Source organism: Tamandua tetradactyla, chromosome 3 (assembly GCF_023851605.1).
Source record: "Tamandua tetradactyla isolate mTamTet1 chromosome 3, mTamTet1.pri, whole genome shotgun sequence".
In the NCBI taxonomy this organism is placed as follows: domain Eukaryota; kingdom Metazoa; phylum Chordata; class Mammalia; order Pilosa; family Myrmecophagidae; genus Tamandua; species Tamandua tetradactyla.
In genome coordinates, this window is record NC_135329.1 from 137,725,342 (window position 1) to 137,745,675 (window position 20,334).

Consider the following 20,334-nt stretch of genomic DNA (forward strand, 5'->3'; position numbering starts at 1 on the left):
CTCACAAGGAACTAAGACAGAAAATAACAGGGGGCAACCTACTTTGACAAGGTGATCAAGAGCCATCTCTCTGAGGTAAAGACTTTAAGCTGAGATTTTAAAGTTGAGAAGGAGCCAGCCATGTAAAGAATGGGAGCAGCTTTGAGAAGACATTTAAGGAGGGAAACTGATCTGTGTAGTCCAGGCACTAAAAGATCAGGGTGGCAGGTACATAAATGAGAAGGAAGACGGGTCCAGATGAGGTTGGACAGCTGGCTTAGATCAGAGGGACCTGCATGTTATAGGAAGGAGTCCCCTGTTGTCAGTGTGATGGATGGAGTCATGTATCCTAAGTTAGACATGTTCTTGGTCTTGCCCTGCATTCCTGTGGGTTTTCGCCCATTGTGAACAAGATTTCTTACATATGTTTTTTTTTAGTTAGGGTATGGCCCAAATGAACATGAGTGGACCTTATTCTGGTTTACCGTAATCCTTTTAAGCAGAAGAACTATTTTATTAGCAGAAGATATAGCCAGAGAAAGCTGGGAAGGAGAAGGGAAATGGAAGTCAGCAGGGACCCAGAAGAAAAAGGAGGGGACATCACCAGGTCAACCCAAGAACCCCATGGGTTGTCAACCAGCTAGAAGCTGTGGGCCCGGGGAGGAAACAAGCCTTCTAGCCAATGCTGGAACAACAAATTCCCTGTTGTTTAAGCCAATCCATTGTGTCGTATTTGTCATAGCAACTCAGGAAAACTGAACCAATGGTTTCCATATTTGTGTTTATTCCTTTTTCTATTCAGTCTTGAGCAATTTAAAGTTTTTAAGGAGAGGCAAGATAGTGTTGCTCTGTATGGCGAGTGAATTGCAGGGGAGTTTAGAAAAGAAAGACCAATGTGAAAGCTGTGACAGGATTCCAGGGAAATTATGATGACGGCTTGAACTAATTTGGTGGCAAATATAGAAAAGAGAATGGAAGAGACACATCTGAGAAGTAGGATTGAATAGAGATATATTTGGGACATAAGATTTACAGAACTCTATATGGACTGTATGGAGATGAAATGGAGTCATGAGGAGGAGAAAGCATTCCCAGGTGATTTGAATACTTGGCAGATGATGGAGCCATTTACTCAGATGATGAAGATTGGTGAAAAGGATCTAAGATGAGATATTTAGTGAAAATCACAAGTTACTATCATTATAATATTTATAAGCAAATCACTTACATTAAATAATTTTAAGCTCTTATTCATGGTCTTGCCTTGGCTTCCAAAACACCATGTAAATCTTCACTCTTTCACATGCATCATAGGAAGTAGGTAAATATTCATTTTTACAACTCATACAAAATGCAAGATTCTATATTTTCCTTGCCTCACAGAAATTGGGTTGGCCATATTGAATAAGGTGAATAGAACTCTGCTGATTCCAGCTCTGATTTCTTTTTCACTTTTTCTTTGCTGCCAAACTCACTGGTAGCAACAGGTAGCAAAAACACAGAGGCACAGGCACTGCCACAGGAGGGCTCCCATGACTACCTTCTGGCCCTGGGAGAGGACAGGAGGCACTGGGATGCTTTTGGCAGAGAGCCAGAGAGACTCATCTTTCTTAGGTAGAAGCATCAGGTACCCCATGCACCCCATAGCCCTGCACCTTAGGAATCATGGAGTACCATAAACCCAGCCCTGGTAAAAACACATCAAGTGGTGTGCAGTCCAATGACTGCACTTCTAAATTATCTAAATGACCACTAAATGATCTAAATGACCTAAGGAATCTAAAGGATTACTTCTAAAAGGGAACCAAAAGGCAAGTATTTAAATCATCTACATAATACAGGAATTTATTAGCAAAACTATTTTCAATTGCTTAAATAGAGGGTGCATCCTCCATTACATCTAGAGTCAGTTTGTCTAGCACTTTGTTGTGAATAGGCTATTTTAACAATCATAATTCATATATAAGGATCAGATAATACTAGCTTTCGAATAATAAATAAAACTTTAAAAAATTCTTTGTACCTTGTTTTCTAAGGAAGTGAATTCTAGTTTAACTTTTAAAAATAGTGGAAAAGGAATTTAAAGGCTTCAATAAAATGGACAGCTTAATCATTGGCTTTCTCTGCTGAGTATATGTGTGTAGTTAGATTACACTGACGTGAAAACAAAACGTCAATGGGAGGGGGAGAGGAAGGGAAGGAGGAAAGGTAGAGGGAGACTCTTCTGCCACAGGGAAGAGAAATAAATAACATTAATCCTGTTTCTGAAAAGAACCCAACCTCCAAACACTGATTTCACATTCAGCAGCTGAAAAGCCGTCTTTTCAAAGCTTACATTGATTTGGTCTTTATTTTATGGAAGTGAGCTTTTAAAAAACTTCCCTAAGCTTCTTGGCTTCAGAAGAAGTATAAATTATTATGAAAGCTACAACTTTTTAAAAAGCACTAAAATAATGAGTAAAATTTTTGCTATTATCACTTACAAAAGCTGGTATTAAAGTTTATAGTTTGGTAATCTTGCTTTGATTTAAATGTCTCTAATAGAAGTAAACACCTAATTTTTTCTAAAAGTAAAGACAGTTTCTGCTTAAGTGGATAAAAGGTAAAATGAGTCTGAATATTATCTGAATTTCACTATAAAATGCTTACTCATTAAAAAAATAAACTGCTTTGGGAAATTGTGGCTAATTAGCTTTTTATAACTCATTCGCGTTTGTGTACTACTCTTAAGGGCTGCAGCGGATCGCTCTCCCCACAGGTAGTATGGGCTCTGCTGGTTCAGCACGCTCAGCTCTGCAGGTGGGAAATATAACACATGATTTTTACTCGGAAAGAGTATACGACCTGCTTCTGGAACCGAAACATATCTGACAACCCTGCTACCATTAACGGAAAGAAAAGACAATAGACCATCAAGTATCCCTGCCTTTCCTTTCCACTTTTTTTCCGATTCTGGCAGCAAATCCATACAGTCAAATCCGGCAAAGAACTGGCCTTGCAATGGAAACAGTGGCCTTTCCTGCTTCTCTTTTTCCACTGGCTGGGGTACCCCCTGCGCGCCCCCAAGTGCTCCTCCCCGGCGCGGCCAGGCTTCGCGGGTCTCTACTTTCCAGGTGGCGTAATACAGAGATGGCCAAAACAGTAAGATGAAAATGGACACAGGTGGGTGTGGCGGTAGAGGCGAACACAGTTCCCTACCCGCCACACCAGAAGGAGCTGGAGAAAAGACACTTACTTGCAATCTTGCCCGCTGATCATGCCCACCTGCAGAATCTGCCCCAGGGGAGGGCGCGGGCTTCCAGGAGCCCTTCCTCGCTCCAAGGGCCTCTTTTCCCCAGCGCTCTCCCGGCTGCGTCTCTGTCTGTATCCTTGGGCTCCTGTTGCTCTACAGGCGTCTGCCACTACCAGCCGCAGGCACCCAGGCTATCCCAGCCCCAGCCAGCCGAGTCCACGGAATTGGAAACCAGACACCCGCACCTGGAGCGCTGGCCAGGGCCTGCCGGGAGACTGCGCTCCTCCTTCCAGGGCGCGCCCAGGGAAGCAGGAGCCCCGCCCCTCCGCGGCAGCGACGAGGCTGTTTCTCCTTCCCTTTCTCCCTCCCCCAGCCCCGCGGGCGTCCGCCCAGCCCTCCCTCCACTCCTGCAGAAGGCGCAGGGCGGGGACCGGCGAGCCGAGCCCAGATGCTGCATCTTGCTATAGCGCGCTAGTTGAAAGCGGAGGCGGGGGTTTACCACCTCCCACCCGTGCCCATCCCATTGGGTGGGGTGTGTGTGTGTGTGTGTATGTGTGTGTGTGTGTGTGTATGTGTGTGTGTGTGTGTGTGTGTCCGTGTCCAGGCAGAAGAGACTTTCCCTTGCTTTACCCCTGCCCCATCATCCCCCCCAACCCCCTTCCATCCAGCTCAGCAGAATCTACTAACATTTCCGAGAAGCCCTAGTGGAGAACAGCTGAGGGACTCCAGGCGGTGGTGGGGACCAATGGCAAAGAACTGGGATTGGGGGTGGAGGGTGCTAGACAACCTCGGCCAGGCTTGTGTCTCCGTAAACCAGGACTCAGGATTCGAGATTGGGAATTGGGTCCTTCCCTGGGGCTTTGCCGGGCGGAGACTAGGGCGGTGGCGCTCAAGACGTGTCTCTAGACTAGGATTTTTTTTTTCTTCTTTTTTATAATCGATCGTATTGTAGAGCTTCCCAGGCGGGCAAAGAGTGCCTTTTCTTTCGAAGATGGAATGATGAGTCAGAGGTTGTCACAGATAGGGAGGGAGACCTGGGGAAAGAAGCTGCTTTTCCCCGACCTGGGACCCGCTCATGTGGATATCATCGGTCGTATGGGCTCTTGAGTTTCATAGTTGGGTAGGGAGAGAGTGTGAAAATAAATCTTTATGCTTCTTTTTGTGCGGTGTATGTGTTGCGTGCGCTACAGTGTCTGTCGGTTTTCTACAGCAGCCTAGGAGAAAAAGCCATGAAAACACGATTGAATTATCTTTCTCAAAGAGGAACAGGGACTTTCCACCAAGGGGAGAAATCAAAAGAATGACAGTGGGGCAAAGTGGATGTGCAGATTCAGGTCTTAACGAGGGCAGATCACTTCAAAGTATAAACCTGAGTAATGGGGGTTTTCAGCAATGGTGTTCTCACTTCCACACCATCTAAGGTGGAAATAGTGCTCAGTGAAAAGTACAGGATTTTCAGCCCCATGGTACATACCTTTGTCTTCTGCTTATTGAGCTTGGAAATTGCATTCTCGGCATGTAACATGCTATTAAAGGAGGGAATATTTTCCTTTCTGAGATTCTCCTATATCTGATTAGTTCTAGTTGTAGGAAGAACACAAATATAAGATGAGTAAAGGCTTTTTTTTTTTTTTTCTGGGCATGGGCAGGCACTGGGAATCGAACCCTGGTCTCCAGCATGGCAGGCTATAATCCTGCTACTGAGCCCCTGTCATACCGCCCAAGGCCTTTTTGATTGGGTGGAATTAATGCCACTTTTCATGCCACCTTGCTGAAGTCCCACTGCCACTGTATGTTTGATGCATAGTCACTAAGAAGAAAAACAGTTTCCATCAACCCTTTTTCCTATAGCCCTCTAACATCTGATGTCCACTCTATCTCAGGAAATAATCCCTATGACATTTAAAATAATTAGAACCTGCAGGATTTCAGATCTATGTAATTTTTCCCATAAGAGAACTGATTAAAATTAAACACTCTAGCTTAAGATAACTAAAGAGAAAAAGATCAGTGCCTCTAAAATTTAAAAAATTATGAATATGAATATTTGAATAAATAGAATATGAATAAATATGACAATTTATATATGAATATAAACAGATTTGATCAACAAATCCCATAATACTCAAAGCTATAAAGAAGCAAATCTAGAACAAACCAAAGAACTCTATTACAGACGATAAGGTGAGGTTATTAGATTCAAGAGGAATTGATAAATGATGGCACCATAAAGAATTATTACAGGAAGTTAGGGTCACCTTTGGTAGTTAATGCCATGTAACACTCTCCAGAAAACATCATTTAGGACACTGACAGAATATTGGGTAGTGTGATCCATTGATTTGATAAAAACATGGCGATTTGAAATAGTAGTTGGAAGAGTGCTTCTCACCTGTTTGGTAGGAAAGATTTGGTGTCCCTCTCCCTTTGCCACTAAGACTTGATATATAGGTATATATGGAGATCCACTATCTATGAGTATATACTGTTCTCAGTATAACTGGATTCTTATCAGGAATCTTCAAAAATAAAACCTGCTTGATCTGTCTGAGAAATCCCTAGCAGGATTTTGCTTATGAGTACATTGCAAAGCATGATGTACCTTATTCATTATTTTCCCCATTCTTCCATCTATTTGCTTATCCTTTATCTATTTATTCTGTGTGTCACTCTTAGTCTCCAGAACACTTTGTAATCTGTTACCTTTAGTCTATCCTCTCTGTGTCTTTATTGTTTTTTTGGCAGCCCACAGATTTTTGTCATTGTTTAAACCCAGAAAAATATTATCTGTACATTTTATTGAATTTTACACTAAAAATCCCCAAGGGGGGAAAAATCCCTGAGGTTTCCCCCAAACAGTAGGCACTGGCATTACATATAGAGCTAAGTAGATAGTGTCTTTAAGAAGGCTAACAGGGAGGCTTGAAGTACAGAGGCAGAAAGGCTACCTGCTTGAAGTAGCCGTCATTGTGAAAATAAGTTCCTAAGATGGATCATAATTGATATTCCATAATTTGGATAAAAAAGGAGAGATGTTTATATGTAGAAATTAACTAATACCATATATCAAATCCAGAACAAGATAAAGAATTTCATTTCACTTGATAAGATGCACACTCACACTTCTATCACATTGTAGTAAAGTAGAAAGAATCAGGAGCCAGATCCTGGCATACAAATTACTGTGTCGCTGGGAATATCTCTTAACCTCTGTATATTTCAGTTTTCTCCTCCATAAATGGACAGGTTTGGATCAAGTTCCTTTTAATGTCATTTCCTCTCTAATATTTTAAATTTGTTTCCTTTATATGAATATATGCGGTTTCCTAAATCAAATTTAAATCTATTAAGATTTCATGGGAGCATGGAACCTACTGGAGATACAATGGTTGTGAGCGACATGTATTCATGTTTTGTCAACAAAGACCCCTTGGGAAGTCTTGCCAAAGTGGTTGACTAATGCCTTTTGATGCAAGTTAAGAGAAATGATCAAATGCGACAACTGAAGAGAAACCGCAAAATCAAATATGAAATTATCTTTACAGCACTGGTTAAAAGGTGGTATTATCACTCCTGTGGAGCAAGATGGCAGCAAAGATGCTCCAGGATTCCATTCCCTGCCCCTATCCTTTGATTTTTTTAATCTACTTGTCTCTGTGAATTTAAGGTGAGTCTCTTGTAAACAGCCTTAGTTGGGCCATGATTTTCTATCCATCCTGACAATATTTGCCTTTTGACCAGAAAATTTAATCTATTTATATGTAAAGTAACTACTGATAATGCAAGGCTTTATTCTGTCATTTTGCTATTTACTCTTTTAAGTCTTCTACCATTTTTTGTCTTTCAATTCTTCCATTAATCTCTACTTTCATATTTTTTATTTTTTAGAATATTTTGCATTCCTTATCACTTCCTTCGGTATGTTTTTCAATATTTTCTTAAGTTTAACCTCTAAAATCTATAACAATTGTGTTTGTATTGATGGTAACTTGACTTCAATAGCAAACACGAACATTGTTCTTAAACCCCCCTGCCCCCTTTCACCTTTATTGTACTTGTTATGAATTACATCTTAATGTATTGTATGTCCCAAACCATAAATTAATCATTAATTCTTAGGCATTTGCATTTTAGCAGCCATAAGAAGTAAAAAGTGGAGTTACTAACAAAATATACAATACAAAGAGCTCAGCATCTCAGAATTTAGACATAGCAGTTACAACTCAAGAATACATATGGCTGCTGTTAGAGTTTACAATCTTGGTACCTTTGCAATAGGCCTTCACCTGAAAACCTATGCTTTTGGATTCAGTTCTCAGAGTTTGCACATTATAGTTAGCCTATATTTGGGAGGTGTTATAATGTCTGTCCTTTCATTTCTGGCTTATTTTATTCAATTATACTGTCCTTGAGTTCCATTCACCCAGTTTCATGCCTCACAACTTCATTTCTTCTTGCAACTGGTCAATATTCCATTGTAAGTATACAGCAGTTTGCCCTTCCATTCATCAGTTAATGTATCCTTAAGCCACCTCCATCCATTGCAAACGTTGCATAAACACCAAAGTGCAATTGTCTATTTTGTGTCCGTGCCTTCAGTTCCTCCAAATGTGTATTAGTAATGGAATTACTGGATCATATGAAAAATCTACACTGAGCTTCCTGAGGAACTGCCAAACTGCCTTCTAGAGTGGTTGCACAATTCTACATTCCCACCAACAGTGGATAAGGGTGCCTCTTTCTCCACATCCTCTCCAGCACTTGTCATTTTGTTTCATTTTTTAATAATGGCCATTCTAATGGGTGTGAGATGATAGCTCATTGTAGTTTTGATTTGTATTTCCCTAATAGCCAGTGAAGTTGAGCATCTTTTCATAGGTTTTGGGGCCATTTGTATTTCCTCTTTGGGAAAGTGTCCGTCTATGACTATTGCCCATTTTTAAATTGGGTTTGTCTTTTTGTTGTGCCAACTGATTTTTGACAAGGCTGCCGAGTCTGTTCAATCAGGGGAGAATAGTTTCTCCAACAAATGAAGCTGCTAAAAAAACAATATCCATAGGCACAAGAATGAACATGGACCTCTTCATCACACCATATACAAAAATTAATTCAAAATGGATCAAAAATCTAAATGTAAGAACCAGGGCTATTACACTCCTAGAAGAAAACATAGGGAAACATCTTTAGGACCTTGTGTTTGCTGTGGTTTCTTAGACTTTACACCCAAAACACAAGCCTAAAAGAAAAAATGGGACTTCATCAAAATAAAATAAAATAAACTTTTGTTCAAAGGACTTCATCATGAAATTAAAAAGAAAACCTACAGAATGGGAGAAAATATTTGAAATCCACATACTTGAAGTTTTAATATCCAGAATACCTAAAGAAATTCTACAACTCAACAACAACAAAAAGGACAAACAACCCAATTAAAAAACGTGCAGGGCAGTGCAATGGTGGCTCAGTGGCAGTGTTTCCACCTGCCATGCTGGAGACCTGGGTTCGATTCCTGGTACCTGTTCATGGAAAAAAAATGAACAAAAAGGTTTAATGACATTTCTCCATGCTTGTTCATTGGTGGGTATATAAATCTGTGCAGCTGCTGCATAAAATGTGTACTCAGAAAGTGAAGTATAGAATTACAACATAACCTGGAAATCACACTTCTATTTTTATACCCCAAAGAAGAGAAAGCGGGGATGTGAACTGATATTTGCACACTGATGTTCACAGCAGGATTATTCACAATTGCCATAAGGTGGAAGCAACTGACGTGTTTATGAGCAGATGAATGGATAACCGATACATAGTATACACCTGCAATGAAATATTATTCAGCCATAAAAAGGAATGAATTTCTGATACATCCTATAAGATAGATGAACCTTAAGAATACTAAAGGTTGAGTAAAATAACTCAGACACAAAAGGGCAAAATTGTATGATCTCACTTACATGAAGTAATTAGAATAAGCAAAGTCATAGGAGTTAGAAACTGTAATTCAGGACACCAGGGAATGGGGTGGGAGTGGGATTGCGGAATGTGGAGATAATGGGTAATTGGTACAGAACTTCTGTTTGTAGTGGTGGAAAATTTTCGGTGCTGGAGGGTGGTGATGGTAACAGACGTTGTGAACGTAAAGAACACCCCTGGATTGTATATTTGAAAGTAGTTAAAATGAGACATTTTAGTTTTTATATACATTACCAAAATAAAAATTTTAAAAACTATAGAACAGTACAACACATATTAAACCCTAATGTAAATTACTGAACATAACTATAATAATAATGTTTCCTCAAATGTAACAAAAGTACAACACAAATGCAGAGTGCTAATAATAGGGAAAACTATGTTTTAGAGGCTGTATATGGAAACCCTGTACTTACTGCCTGATTTTTATATAAGCCTAATACTTCTCTAATTAAAAACAGTGAAAACAGTGGTGATAAGGTGATGTTATAACTTACCAGGTTTATGTCTGCTTCCTTCAGATGCACCATAGTGCAAATTTCAGCACACTACGTACAGAGGACATAGTATATAATATTAATTTGTATAAATAGAGTTGGAAAATCAGTTTCTCTTTCTTTATAGTCACCTTTAGATTAAAAAGCTACATCTACTGCCACCCAGTGTTCAAAATAAGTCTAATAGCTTATGGTCATTGTGGTAGTAAGATTCATTTGTCAACTTGGCGAGGTGAAGGCACCTAGTTCTGTTGCTGTGGACATGAGCCAATGGCATGGGAACCTCATCTGTTGCTGATTACATCTGCAGTCGGCTAGGAGGCATGCCTGCTGCAATGAATGATGTTTGACTTAGTTGGCTGGTGCTTAAATGAGAGAGCTCAACGTAGAACAGCCCAAGCAGCTCAGCATACCTCATCTCAGCACTCGCAGCCTGGTCCAGGCCTTTGGAGATGCAGAAAGAAGTCACCCTGGGGAAAGTTGTTGGAACCCAGAGGCCTGGAGAGAAGGCCAGCACAGACCATCCTGTGCCTTCCCACGTAAGAAAGAACCTCAGTGGAAAGTTAGCTGCCTTTCCTCTGTAGAACTAACAAAATAAATCTCCTTTTATTAAAAGCCAATCCGTCTCTGGTGTGTTGTATTCCAGCAGCTAGCAAACTAGAACAGTCATCTAAAAATCTACATAGTTTCCATTAAATTAGGAGCAAGGGGGCTGGTATGTCTTGCTTCCAAGGTGGATTTAAGATCCACCTTGAGATGAATTGAATGGAAATACTTCTGCATGTTTACATGAATAATTTTCAAGAAGGCCAATGCACTCTCTCTCTCTCTAATCCAACTTGGCAGGTGAATTCACTGCCCTCTCCCCTATGGGACATGACTCCCAGGGGTATAAATCTCCTTGGTAACGTGGGACAGATCCCTGGTATGAGCCGGGATCTGGCATCATGGGGTTGAGATAACCTTCTTGACCAAAAGGGGGAAGAGAGAAATGAAGCAAAATAACGTCTCAGTGGCTGAGAGATTTCAAAGAGAGTCCAAAGGTTGTCCTGGAGGTTATTCTTATGTATTATATAGATATCCCTTTTTAGTGTATGGTGTATTGGAGTGGCTAGAGGGAAGTACCTGAAACTGTGAACTGTGTTCCAGTAGCCTTGACTCTTGAAGACAATTGCATAACTATATAGCTTTTACAATGTGACAGTGTGATTGTGAGACACTTGTGTCTGATGCTGTTTTTATCCAAAGTAGGGACAGATGAATAAAAAATAAGGACAATAAATAAATAAATAAATAATGGGGGGATAAAGGGTTAAAAAAGCTAGGTAGATTGAAATACTAGTGGTCAATGAGAGGGAAGAGTAAGGGATATGGGCTGTATGAGTTTTTCTCCTTTTATTTCTTTTTCTGGAGTGATGCAAATGTTTGAAAAATAATTGTGGTGATGAATGCGCAATTATGTGATGTTGTGGGCCATTGATTGTATACTCTGTATGGACTATTTGTGTGTGAAGATATCTCAATAAAAATATTTTTAAAAAATCAAACCATGGACTATAGTTAATAGTACAATTATAAAACTGAGCTTTCACCAATTGTAACAAGTCACACTAATGCAAGGTGTTAATTATAAGATGGCTTATGGGAACCCTGTATTTTATGCAAGATTTTTCGATAAGCCCATAACTTCTTTAATAAAAAATGAAATGAAATAAAAAAAAGGCCATTTCACCTAGTAATTTTGAGAAGATGATTTCTGTTTTTTAATACATATTTAACGTTTCTAATTATTCATCACAGACAGAATTTTTTGCTTGTGATTATTCTCCACAATTATTCATTTAACATGTCTTTGTTTGTTTTTGGACGCACTTGTATAGGAAAACCTTGAATAAATCACATAATCATGCGTCCTATCATATCATGTTTTAAAACAAAACAAAATAAAGAAAAAAAAAGGCAGATCAGAAATATATATGAATTGAAAGAAAAAGAGGCATTAGATATAGGTGTATAAATTAGGATTAGGATATGGGTTATTTTCATTCTTTATTCTATAAATTTAAATGTAATTGCTCTCTTATGATGTATAATTTAATTTTTAAGTAGAGTATCTCAATGAACTGCAGACAAGATAAGTCTAAATAGACCTATACTATGCCATGTTATAATCAACCTATCAAATTAAAAGATAAAATTCTGAAAGCTTCATGGGAGAAGCAACATGTCACATAGAAGGGACCATCAGAAAGATTAAGTTCTGATTACTCATTGGAAACCAGAGATGCAAGAAAGCATTAGGAAGACATTTAAAGTTCTTAAAGAAAAAAAAAAGTTAACCAAGAATTCAATATCTGACAAAACTGTTCTAGTTTGCTAGCTGCTGGAATGCAATACACCAGAAATGGGATGGCTTTTAAAAAGGTGAATTTATTAAGTTGCAAGTTTACAGTTCTAAGCCTGTGAAAATATCCAAATTAAAGCAAGGATATGGAAATGTCCAGGCTAAGGCATCCAGGGGAAGATTCCTTGGTTCAAGAAGGCTGATGACGTTAAGGGTTTCTCTCTTCCAAACAGAAAGGCACATGGCGAACAGGGCCACGCCGCTAACTTTCTCTCCAGATTTCTTGTTTCATGAAGCTCCCCGGGGGGCATTTTCCTTCTTCATCTTCAAAGGTCTCAGGCTGCATGGGCTCTTGCTGTTCTCGTGGCTCTGAAGTGTTTTTCACAATATTTCCTCTTTTATAGGATCCCAGTAAACTAATCAAGACCCACCTAGAATGGATGGAGTCACATTTCCCTCTAATCAAGGTTAATACCCACATCTGTGAGGAGATAATCTAATCACGCTCCCAACCTGCAGGGCTGGAGAGGGATTAAAAGAAATGGTTGTCTCCACAAAATGGATCAGGATTAAAACATGGCTTTTCTAGGGCACATCATCCTTTCAAACCAGCACATTCCACCCTCTGTAATTTAAAAATTGTTACAGTTCAGATGTTAAATTTAAAGCCCATGGTAACCACAAAGAAAGTATCAGAGAATATATAAACTCATAAAGACACAAAGTAGAGTCCTGATTACCCGGGTGGGAGGCAGGGGCAAGGGGAGGTTAACACGAACAGAGATTAGGGTTTCCGTTTGGGAAGAGGAGAAAGTTCTAGTAAGGGACTGTGCTGAGAGTACTGGGACATTGTGGACATGACTAATCCCGCTGGGTGGTAAGTGTGGGAGGATTAGGGTAGGTAGACCTACGTTGCATGTATGTTTCCATAACTAAGAAAAAGAAAGAGAAACTAAAGACATAATGACAATTACATATACTGCATGATTCTATGGGATCTAAGAATGGAGGAGAAAAGGTTCAAAAGGACATTACTGGGATATCTGAAAAAAAATTGGGATATAGACTGTAACCCTTATATCAATATTAAATCTCTTGAACTTTATAACTGTACTTCAATCAATTACCTAAGTGAAAATCTTTGTTTATAGAAAAAGTACATAAAGTATTATGTGTTCCAGGAGTATGAGGTGAGCAACCTGCTCTTAAATGTGGAGAAAATTGAGAGAGACAGAGACAGAGACTGAGAGAGAGAAATAGAATGATACGGCAAAGGTGGCAACATGCTAAAACCGGTGGGTTTGGGTGAGTGGGGAGGTGTTGGCGCTCACTGCATGGAGTCTGCAGCTGTCCTATATGCTTGAAATTATTTCAAAAAAAAAAAGCAAAAAATAAAAGTAGGTTTCCCCTTACCATGGCAAGGATTCTACTAATCCTTAATTAATGTTTAAACAGGTATCAGACCTGACCTTTAAATTTTCCTCTTACTTTCTCTGCTTTCACTAGTCTGTGCTCCCAAAGGAGAGAAGGAAGAAAAAAAACAACAGAAATGATAAATTACGGGGGATGGAGGAGAGGCATTGACAATGACTTTCACTTTTTCGATGAAATGCAAAGAATGTAACTTTAGAACATTCTACCTTTGCTACCATGTTAATTATGGATTTCTTTCTGTCACAAATAAATCATAAAACAAATTCCAAAACATGTTGACAAAAGCAGAGGAGGTAGCACAGTTTGGAGATCTGAGGGCCCCAAGGGAAGTGAGAGCTGTTGTTTTGTCTAAGCAAAGGAGAAAAGAAAGGAGCATAGAGCAAACTTTTTTCCCCTGAGATTTTTAATTTAGTTTTAATTATACTAATAAATGCATTGTTTATTTCAATCACTACCCCTACTATCTCAGCATGAGCGGCATTAACTTTTATGTAAATTATACAAAACAGCCACCAGACTGTTTCTCAGTCTTTAGCATTACCCAACTCTAACCAATTCTCCACACTGCCCTGTTTACTCAGTGGCCAACCAGACAGAGATCAAATTCCCTAACATATGACTCTCTCGAGTCTTTTCACTTGCACTTTCCTCTGGTGGAAGCCTGCCCCAGCCACTGTGCTTAACAACCTCTGCTCATCCTGCAGCCACCAGATATCAAGTTCTCCAAACCCTGTTTGGCCTTCTAAGTACAGATTAGAGTTTCCTCCTCAGTGTTTCCATTATGCCTTCAATGTCCCCTTTATTATAACAGTTTGTTTGGGTGCCAGCAAAAGCTTCCCAGAAAGAATATTGCTTGAGCTGTGTCTGGGAGGTGTTCAAAAATTAGTCAGATGGGTGGGGTTGGAAAAAGAAGACATTACAGGAAAAGGAAGTATCATATGCAAAGACAGAGGCTCTGTGTAGAGCTGCCAGTAATTTTAGGTTCCTATGGACAACGTTTAAGAAATTCCTGGAAAAATGAGAGAAAATCAGCCTAGAGAGAACAAGGCATGCCATCATAAAGGGTCTTGAATATGCCCTGCAAAGTTGTCTGAACTGAAGCCTGAAGGGAGACTTTTAAAATGTTTTAAAAATATGAACTTTTGCCATCATACTTGATTTTAGAAGCATCATTCCCACTAAAAAAGAAAATACATATTACTCTGGCAGCACTGGGAAAGATGGTTTGAACAACAATCCAAGGAAATAAAAAGACTAATGAAGCAAAAATGAATCCGTATAGCCGAAATTGATAGCTTTTCAAATAAAATTGAGAGGCAGTAAGACGCTTTGGATTCAGACAGGGGAGTAGAGCAAGGGCCCTAGGATAAATCAATAGTTTTTGACATGGGTGACAACAAATGGCAATGATGATTTCATTAACAACCAAAAAAGGAGAAAGAGTTAGTATTGTTAAGAGAAATAGATTTAATGGGGGGGAAGATGATGAATAAAGTTTTATACGTGTTGAGTTGAAGATGCTGCATTACATCCAAGTAGAAGTATTTAGGAAGAAGTTGGATGCATGGGCATCAGCATTGTGTCGTCATTTAAAAAATAGTTATGACAAATATGTACTTAAAAAGGGAATTTTAATCCCAAAGAAGTACACAGAGCAAAATCTCAGAATAAAATAATTTCTTTAACAGGAAAAGATGTTTGTCAATCTTAAAATTAAAAAAAAAAATATGTCAAGGGGGTGCAAGGGTAGTTTGGTGGCAGAATTCTTGCCTACCATACAGGAGACCTGGGTTCAATTTCTGGCCAATGCACTTCCCAAACTAACAAACAAAGAAACCAACAAAAACAAACAAGCAAACAAAAAATTCAACAAACGGTGCTACAATAATGGGATACTCACATGGAAAAAGAATGAAATGTGACCCTGCCATACAGCATGCAAAAAAAAAAAAAAGAGTTAAAAATAAATATGTCAGAATAATGTTAGTTCTCAAAATAAAAAATTTACAACCTAATTTTATTTTGCAATAATTTCATTGCATGTAATTATTTCCTTGACTTAGGCTTGTCACTTTGGGGATCTCTATTTAACAGAAGTACCCAGTAAAAACAACAAATACACAACTACCCGGTATCCCAAGATCCTGTGTATTATATTTAGTAATACGTAGTGGATGCTGCGGCATGTCACCTATCTCCCTTTAGGAGTGATGCACGCAATCCTTAAATTGCAAGACGTGTGGGCTGCTCATGACTCATAGCTGCAACCCTATCTGAAAATTGTCCTGAAGGAAACTCAAGGTTGGCAACCGATATCCAGTGACTGTTGATACAATGTTATACAGGCCCAGTGCCCTGGCCTGGATTCACGTGATCTCGTGGAACTTGCCACAAGGCAAATGAGATTGCCACTGCAACGGTACTGCAGTTCAGTTTCTCCTTCTTCCTAACCTCAAGTCCGTTGCTTTCTTCTCAATTACTGCTCCTAAGAATACTCCCTGATGAACTTTCATACAAATCTCTACCTCTGACTCCTCTGTCTCAGAAGAAATTCTGTGTTGCATAGGAATGTTGAGGAAAGTGGAATTAACAGCCTTCTGTTATACCATTCTGGGAAAACTGGGGAAGATTGAAGAAAATAATCTCAGCCTCCAGCATCCTGTACTCTTTCTGAATTTTCCTTGAAAGGATGAGGATAGGAGGGTCGGGAGTTAGGGAATGAATAGCCAGATGCGAAAACTGTGAGAGCCGTGGAAGGAGACAGCAGAGATCTCCCAACCAGATGGCCATTTATAATGAGCCTGGAGATTGGAGGTTTTGATTTCTTATTACAGAAAAGTCAGAAGTGCAGGACACGTGCAAGCTCCACATGGACATATATAGTTATGAACCAACATTGATAATGTCTGTCAAATGATCCTATTATCCTTTATATTTTTCTTTACCACTTACATTGTAGTGTGATTAAAACATGGAGTGTACCCAGACTTAAATGATGCTCAAAATTTGTTCAAACTACCCAAGCTTTTAGTAAGTATTGTTGAAAGAAAGAGAAGACAGAAGAATTAGCCATTTACATGCTCTTTTAATTTAAATAAACCCCAAAATATATATCTGAAGTTGACCAGATTGTCACAGAACTGCAAACTGAAACTCAATCTACAGAATTGCCCTCACTGACCTCTTCAGCCATTTGGCCCACATTAAGGAATGCTATCAGAAGCCTCGGCCTCCCGGGGACAGGAGGAAGAGGCTTCAGGTAAAGGCTGAAATGATGGTCACTGGCTAATTGAAGCTTTTAAAGATCTACCCTACAAGTTTTGTTTTTTTTTTTTTTTTAAATCTCCCGATTATACATATTTGGAAAAATGAACTATATCATCAAGATGGGTTGGCAAGGACTTTGTGCTTCTTAGGAATCAAAAACACAATAACTCCATTTTAACTAATCTACTTATTTTCTTTAACATATTTTCTTCGTTACTTTCTTTTCCATCTTCTTTGCTGGTAGTTTCACTTTGTAATTTCATTGGTAATGAGTTGCAGGATAATGCAATTTTATCTTCTTTCTTTCCTACATTTAAATTAAAATTTTTGTGTCTAAATAATGCTGAATAAATGCTTTGAGTCACTTATTGAAGAACTTTCCATTTTTAAAAAGAAGTTGAAAGAGAAAATTCTGTAAAAGGAAGAAGCATGCTATAGTGTTTAAAGGCCTAGGATTCAGAAACAGGTGGTGTGCTAATTGTGTGATCACGAGAAAGTTACGTAAATGCTCTAGGCCCTTGTTCCCTCATGATATTTAATCCTAATTAAAATCCATGAGTGATGAATTATTATCCCTATTTAACAGATGAAGATACTAAGATCTTTAGTAAATAACTTGCTACACAAATAGTGAATGGAGCTGAGATTTATTTTGATTCCAGAGACTGTGTTCTTGGGCTATATCATTGTTTTTGCGTGCAAACAAAAAGAACGAGAGAGAGAGAGAGAGAGAGAGAGAGAGAGAGAGAGAGAGAGACCATTTCCTTTAGATTGTGGGTACTCAAATACTCTTTCTTTTGCCCAAGCAGTTTCCTCTGCCTGGAAGTCCACCCCCCCATTCTTTGTCTAGCTAAATCTTCTCCTTTATACCTCAGTTTGAAAACAACTTTCAATTCCTCAACTGAGTCAGTTTCTCCCTTTTTTATGCTATTAGAACACTCTGAATGTTTCCTTCATCACACCTGACATATCGTAATTAATTAATTGGATAATTTTCCTGTCTAACCTGCTTTATTAGTCAGGGTTCTCTAGAGAAACAGAACTGACAGAATATATATAATTATATATATGTATATATATAAAAGAAGATTTTTAAACATGAATTAGCTCACATGACTGTGGAGATTAGCAAGTCCAAATTCCATAGAGCAGGCTGCAAACTGGGAACTCGGATGAAAATTTTCAGCAAACTGCCAAGGAGAGGCTTGCTGGCTGAAGTAGAGATGGAAATTCTCCCTTCTGACTGCTGAAATCATCACATTTCCCCTTTTAAGGTCCTCGACTGATTTGATGGGACTTCTCTCATTGTTGACGGGAAACTTTTGAGTTGATTGTAGATGTAGTCAGCCATAGATGGCAACCAATTTACTGCTGATTGAAATCCACAAAATAGCCTCACAGTAGCTATTAAACCAATGCTTTCTTGACCAAACAGCTGGACACCATAACCCGGCCCTACTGACACATGAACTTAACCATCACACCTTCTAAAAGCGCTGTGAAAATAGGAAGTATACTTCTTTACCAATATGGTGCTACTGCAAAAGAAAGCCTGGTAAAGGAAAGAAGCCCAGTTGTTAAATGAATGAAAGAAAAAATAAAGATTAATAAGAATTAGACAAATGAATGTGGGGCTACTGTTGGTACAATATGCCAACAAATAGTATGTACTGCCACATAAGTGAGAAATAAAACTGTACATTAAAAGATTTACAACCTGTAGGATTATTTTCAGGTGTGAGCAGAAAGGAATGAGCATATAGATGAAAAGATAGCCTGGAAATAAATTGTAGGGGAATTGGTATGACATACCAAGTGGCTTAGTCTTAATTTTGTCATTTTGCCCATCATCTTATGGGCAATTGGGTTCTTGAGTTTGTCCCTTTGTGTGAGGTATTAGAGAACTTGGCAAAATTCTTAGCCCAATTCTAACATAAAAGGGATTCCATGATATGGATACATGCTGACTTAAATTTATTCCTGATTTCATCATATCTTTCCTTCCCTTCTTTTCCTTTAGGTTCATTTACTTCTTTCTTTATTTAAAAAACCAAGTCACAGCTTATTGCCCTAAATGATCATGTTCCTGCTGATCTCTTCCTCTCAACTTTCTATGCTCTCCCCATCACTCACCATATTCAAACCCAATGTGCCTTCTTTCAGGTCTTAGAAAGCACCAAGTTTGTACCCAGTCTAAAGCCTTACTTAGCTGATATTACCTTAGCCTAGGAGGATCTGTCTTCTGATTTAGCATGGCTACCTCTTATTATTCAAGTGTCAGCCCAAATGTCACCTTCTCAATCCTGGCACATCACACCAAAGTCTCCCCTCTTTCCCTGACCATACAATTTATATTACTTCATGTTGCACAGCTTCTCTTTCCTAGCAAGTATGTACTAACCACCTGGTTTGATTTTCTTCATAGCAGTTATCACTCTCTGAACTTAATTTGCACACATAATTTTTCTCTGTTTTCTTCTGGTGAAATTTAAACTCTGCAAAGAGCAGTGAACCTGTCCATTTTAATGACCACTATAGCCCTAGCACCTGAATTAATATCTGGAACAAAGTATGTACTCAAGATTTTGCCCAAAGAGGCCAATTCTATATTCTGTAAGTTATTTATGGCCATAATAATAATGCAATAATTGAATAACAAAGTGTTTCGGTTTGCTAAAGCCCCTGGAATGCAATATTATCAGAAACGGGTTGGCTTTTAACAGTGGGGATTTATTAACTAACAAGTTACAATTTGAAGGCCAGGAAATGTCTAAATTAAGGCATCAACAAGAGGATAACTTCTCTGAAGAAAGGCTGCTGGTATCCGGGGTTTCTCTGTCAGAGAGTAAGGCACATGGCTGGCATCTGCTGGTCCTTAGCTCATGTTTCGATGATTATGATTCCACTGGCTTTCTCTCTGAGTGTCTGTGGGTGTTTCTATCTCAGTAGCTCTGGGGCATTTCACTCGCTTGATGCTTCTGCTTTTTATACTCTCATAAAGAGCTCCAGTAAAGGAATTGAGTCATTCACTTCTCAGTTGAAACAATCTAACCAAAAGGTCTCACACACAATAGGTCTGCACTCTCAAGAACATATTAAAAGAACATGGCCTTTTCTGGAGTACTCAACAGCTCCAAACAACCACACAAAATGTCAAAATCTCAGTGGCATAAAACAATCAATGTTTATTGCCACAAATCAGGAGTTTTTCTGAAGTAGGTAGATGGCTCGGCTGATCTATTTTCCTTTTTTTTAATTTAATTTTTTATTACAGTACCATATATATAACTCAGAATGTCCCATTTAAATAATTTTCAAGTGTCCAATGCAGTGGTGATAATTTCAGTCTCAATATTGTGTTACCATCACCTTCTTCCATTAGCAAAAATTTTCATCACTTCAAACAAAATTCTGTATCCATTAAGTTACAACTCCCCCTGCCTCTTACTATCCACCCCTGGTAAAATGTAAACTATTATCTGGCCCTATGAATATGCATGTTCCATATAAGCAGGATCATACAATATGTTTTATGTGACGGGCTTATTTGACTTAACATGGTGTATTTAAGATTTATCTATGTTGTAGCATGTGTTAGCACTGTCATG

The 20,334-nt window shown here is 38.8% G+C and overlaps 1 protein-coding gene across 2 annotated transcripts in view; it reads right to left on the reverse strand.

Annotated features, from left to right (window-relative positions):
- SCN9A (sodium voltage-gated channel alpha subunit 9) overlaps positions 1 to 3,499 on the reverse strand; it is a 180,572-nt gene extending 177,073 nt beyond the window's left edge. For both annotated transcript variants that reach the window (XM_077154056.1, XM_077154055.1), the window contains exon 1: positions 3,215 to 3,499. The gene's annotated coding sequence lies outside the window, so the exon portion shown is untranslated. The remainder of the gene's footprint in view (positions 1 to 3,214) is intronic.
- Between the last annotated feature and the right edge of the window lie 16,835 nt (positions 3,500 to 20,334).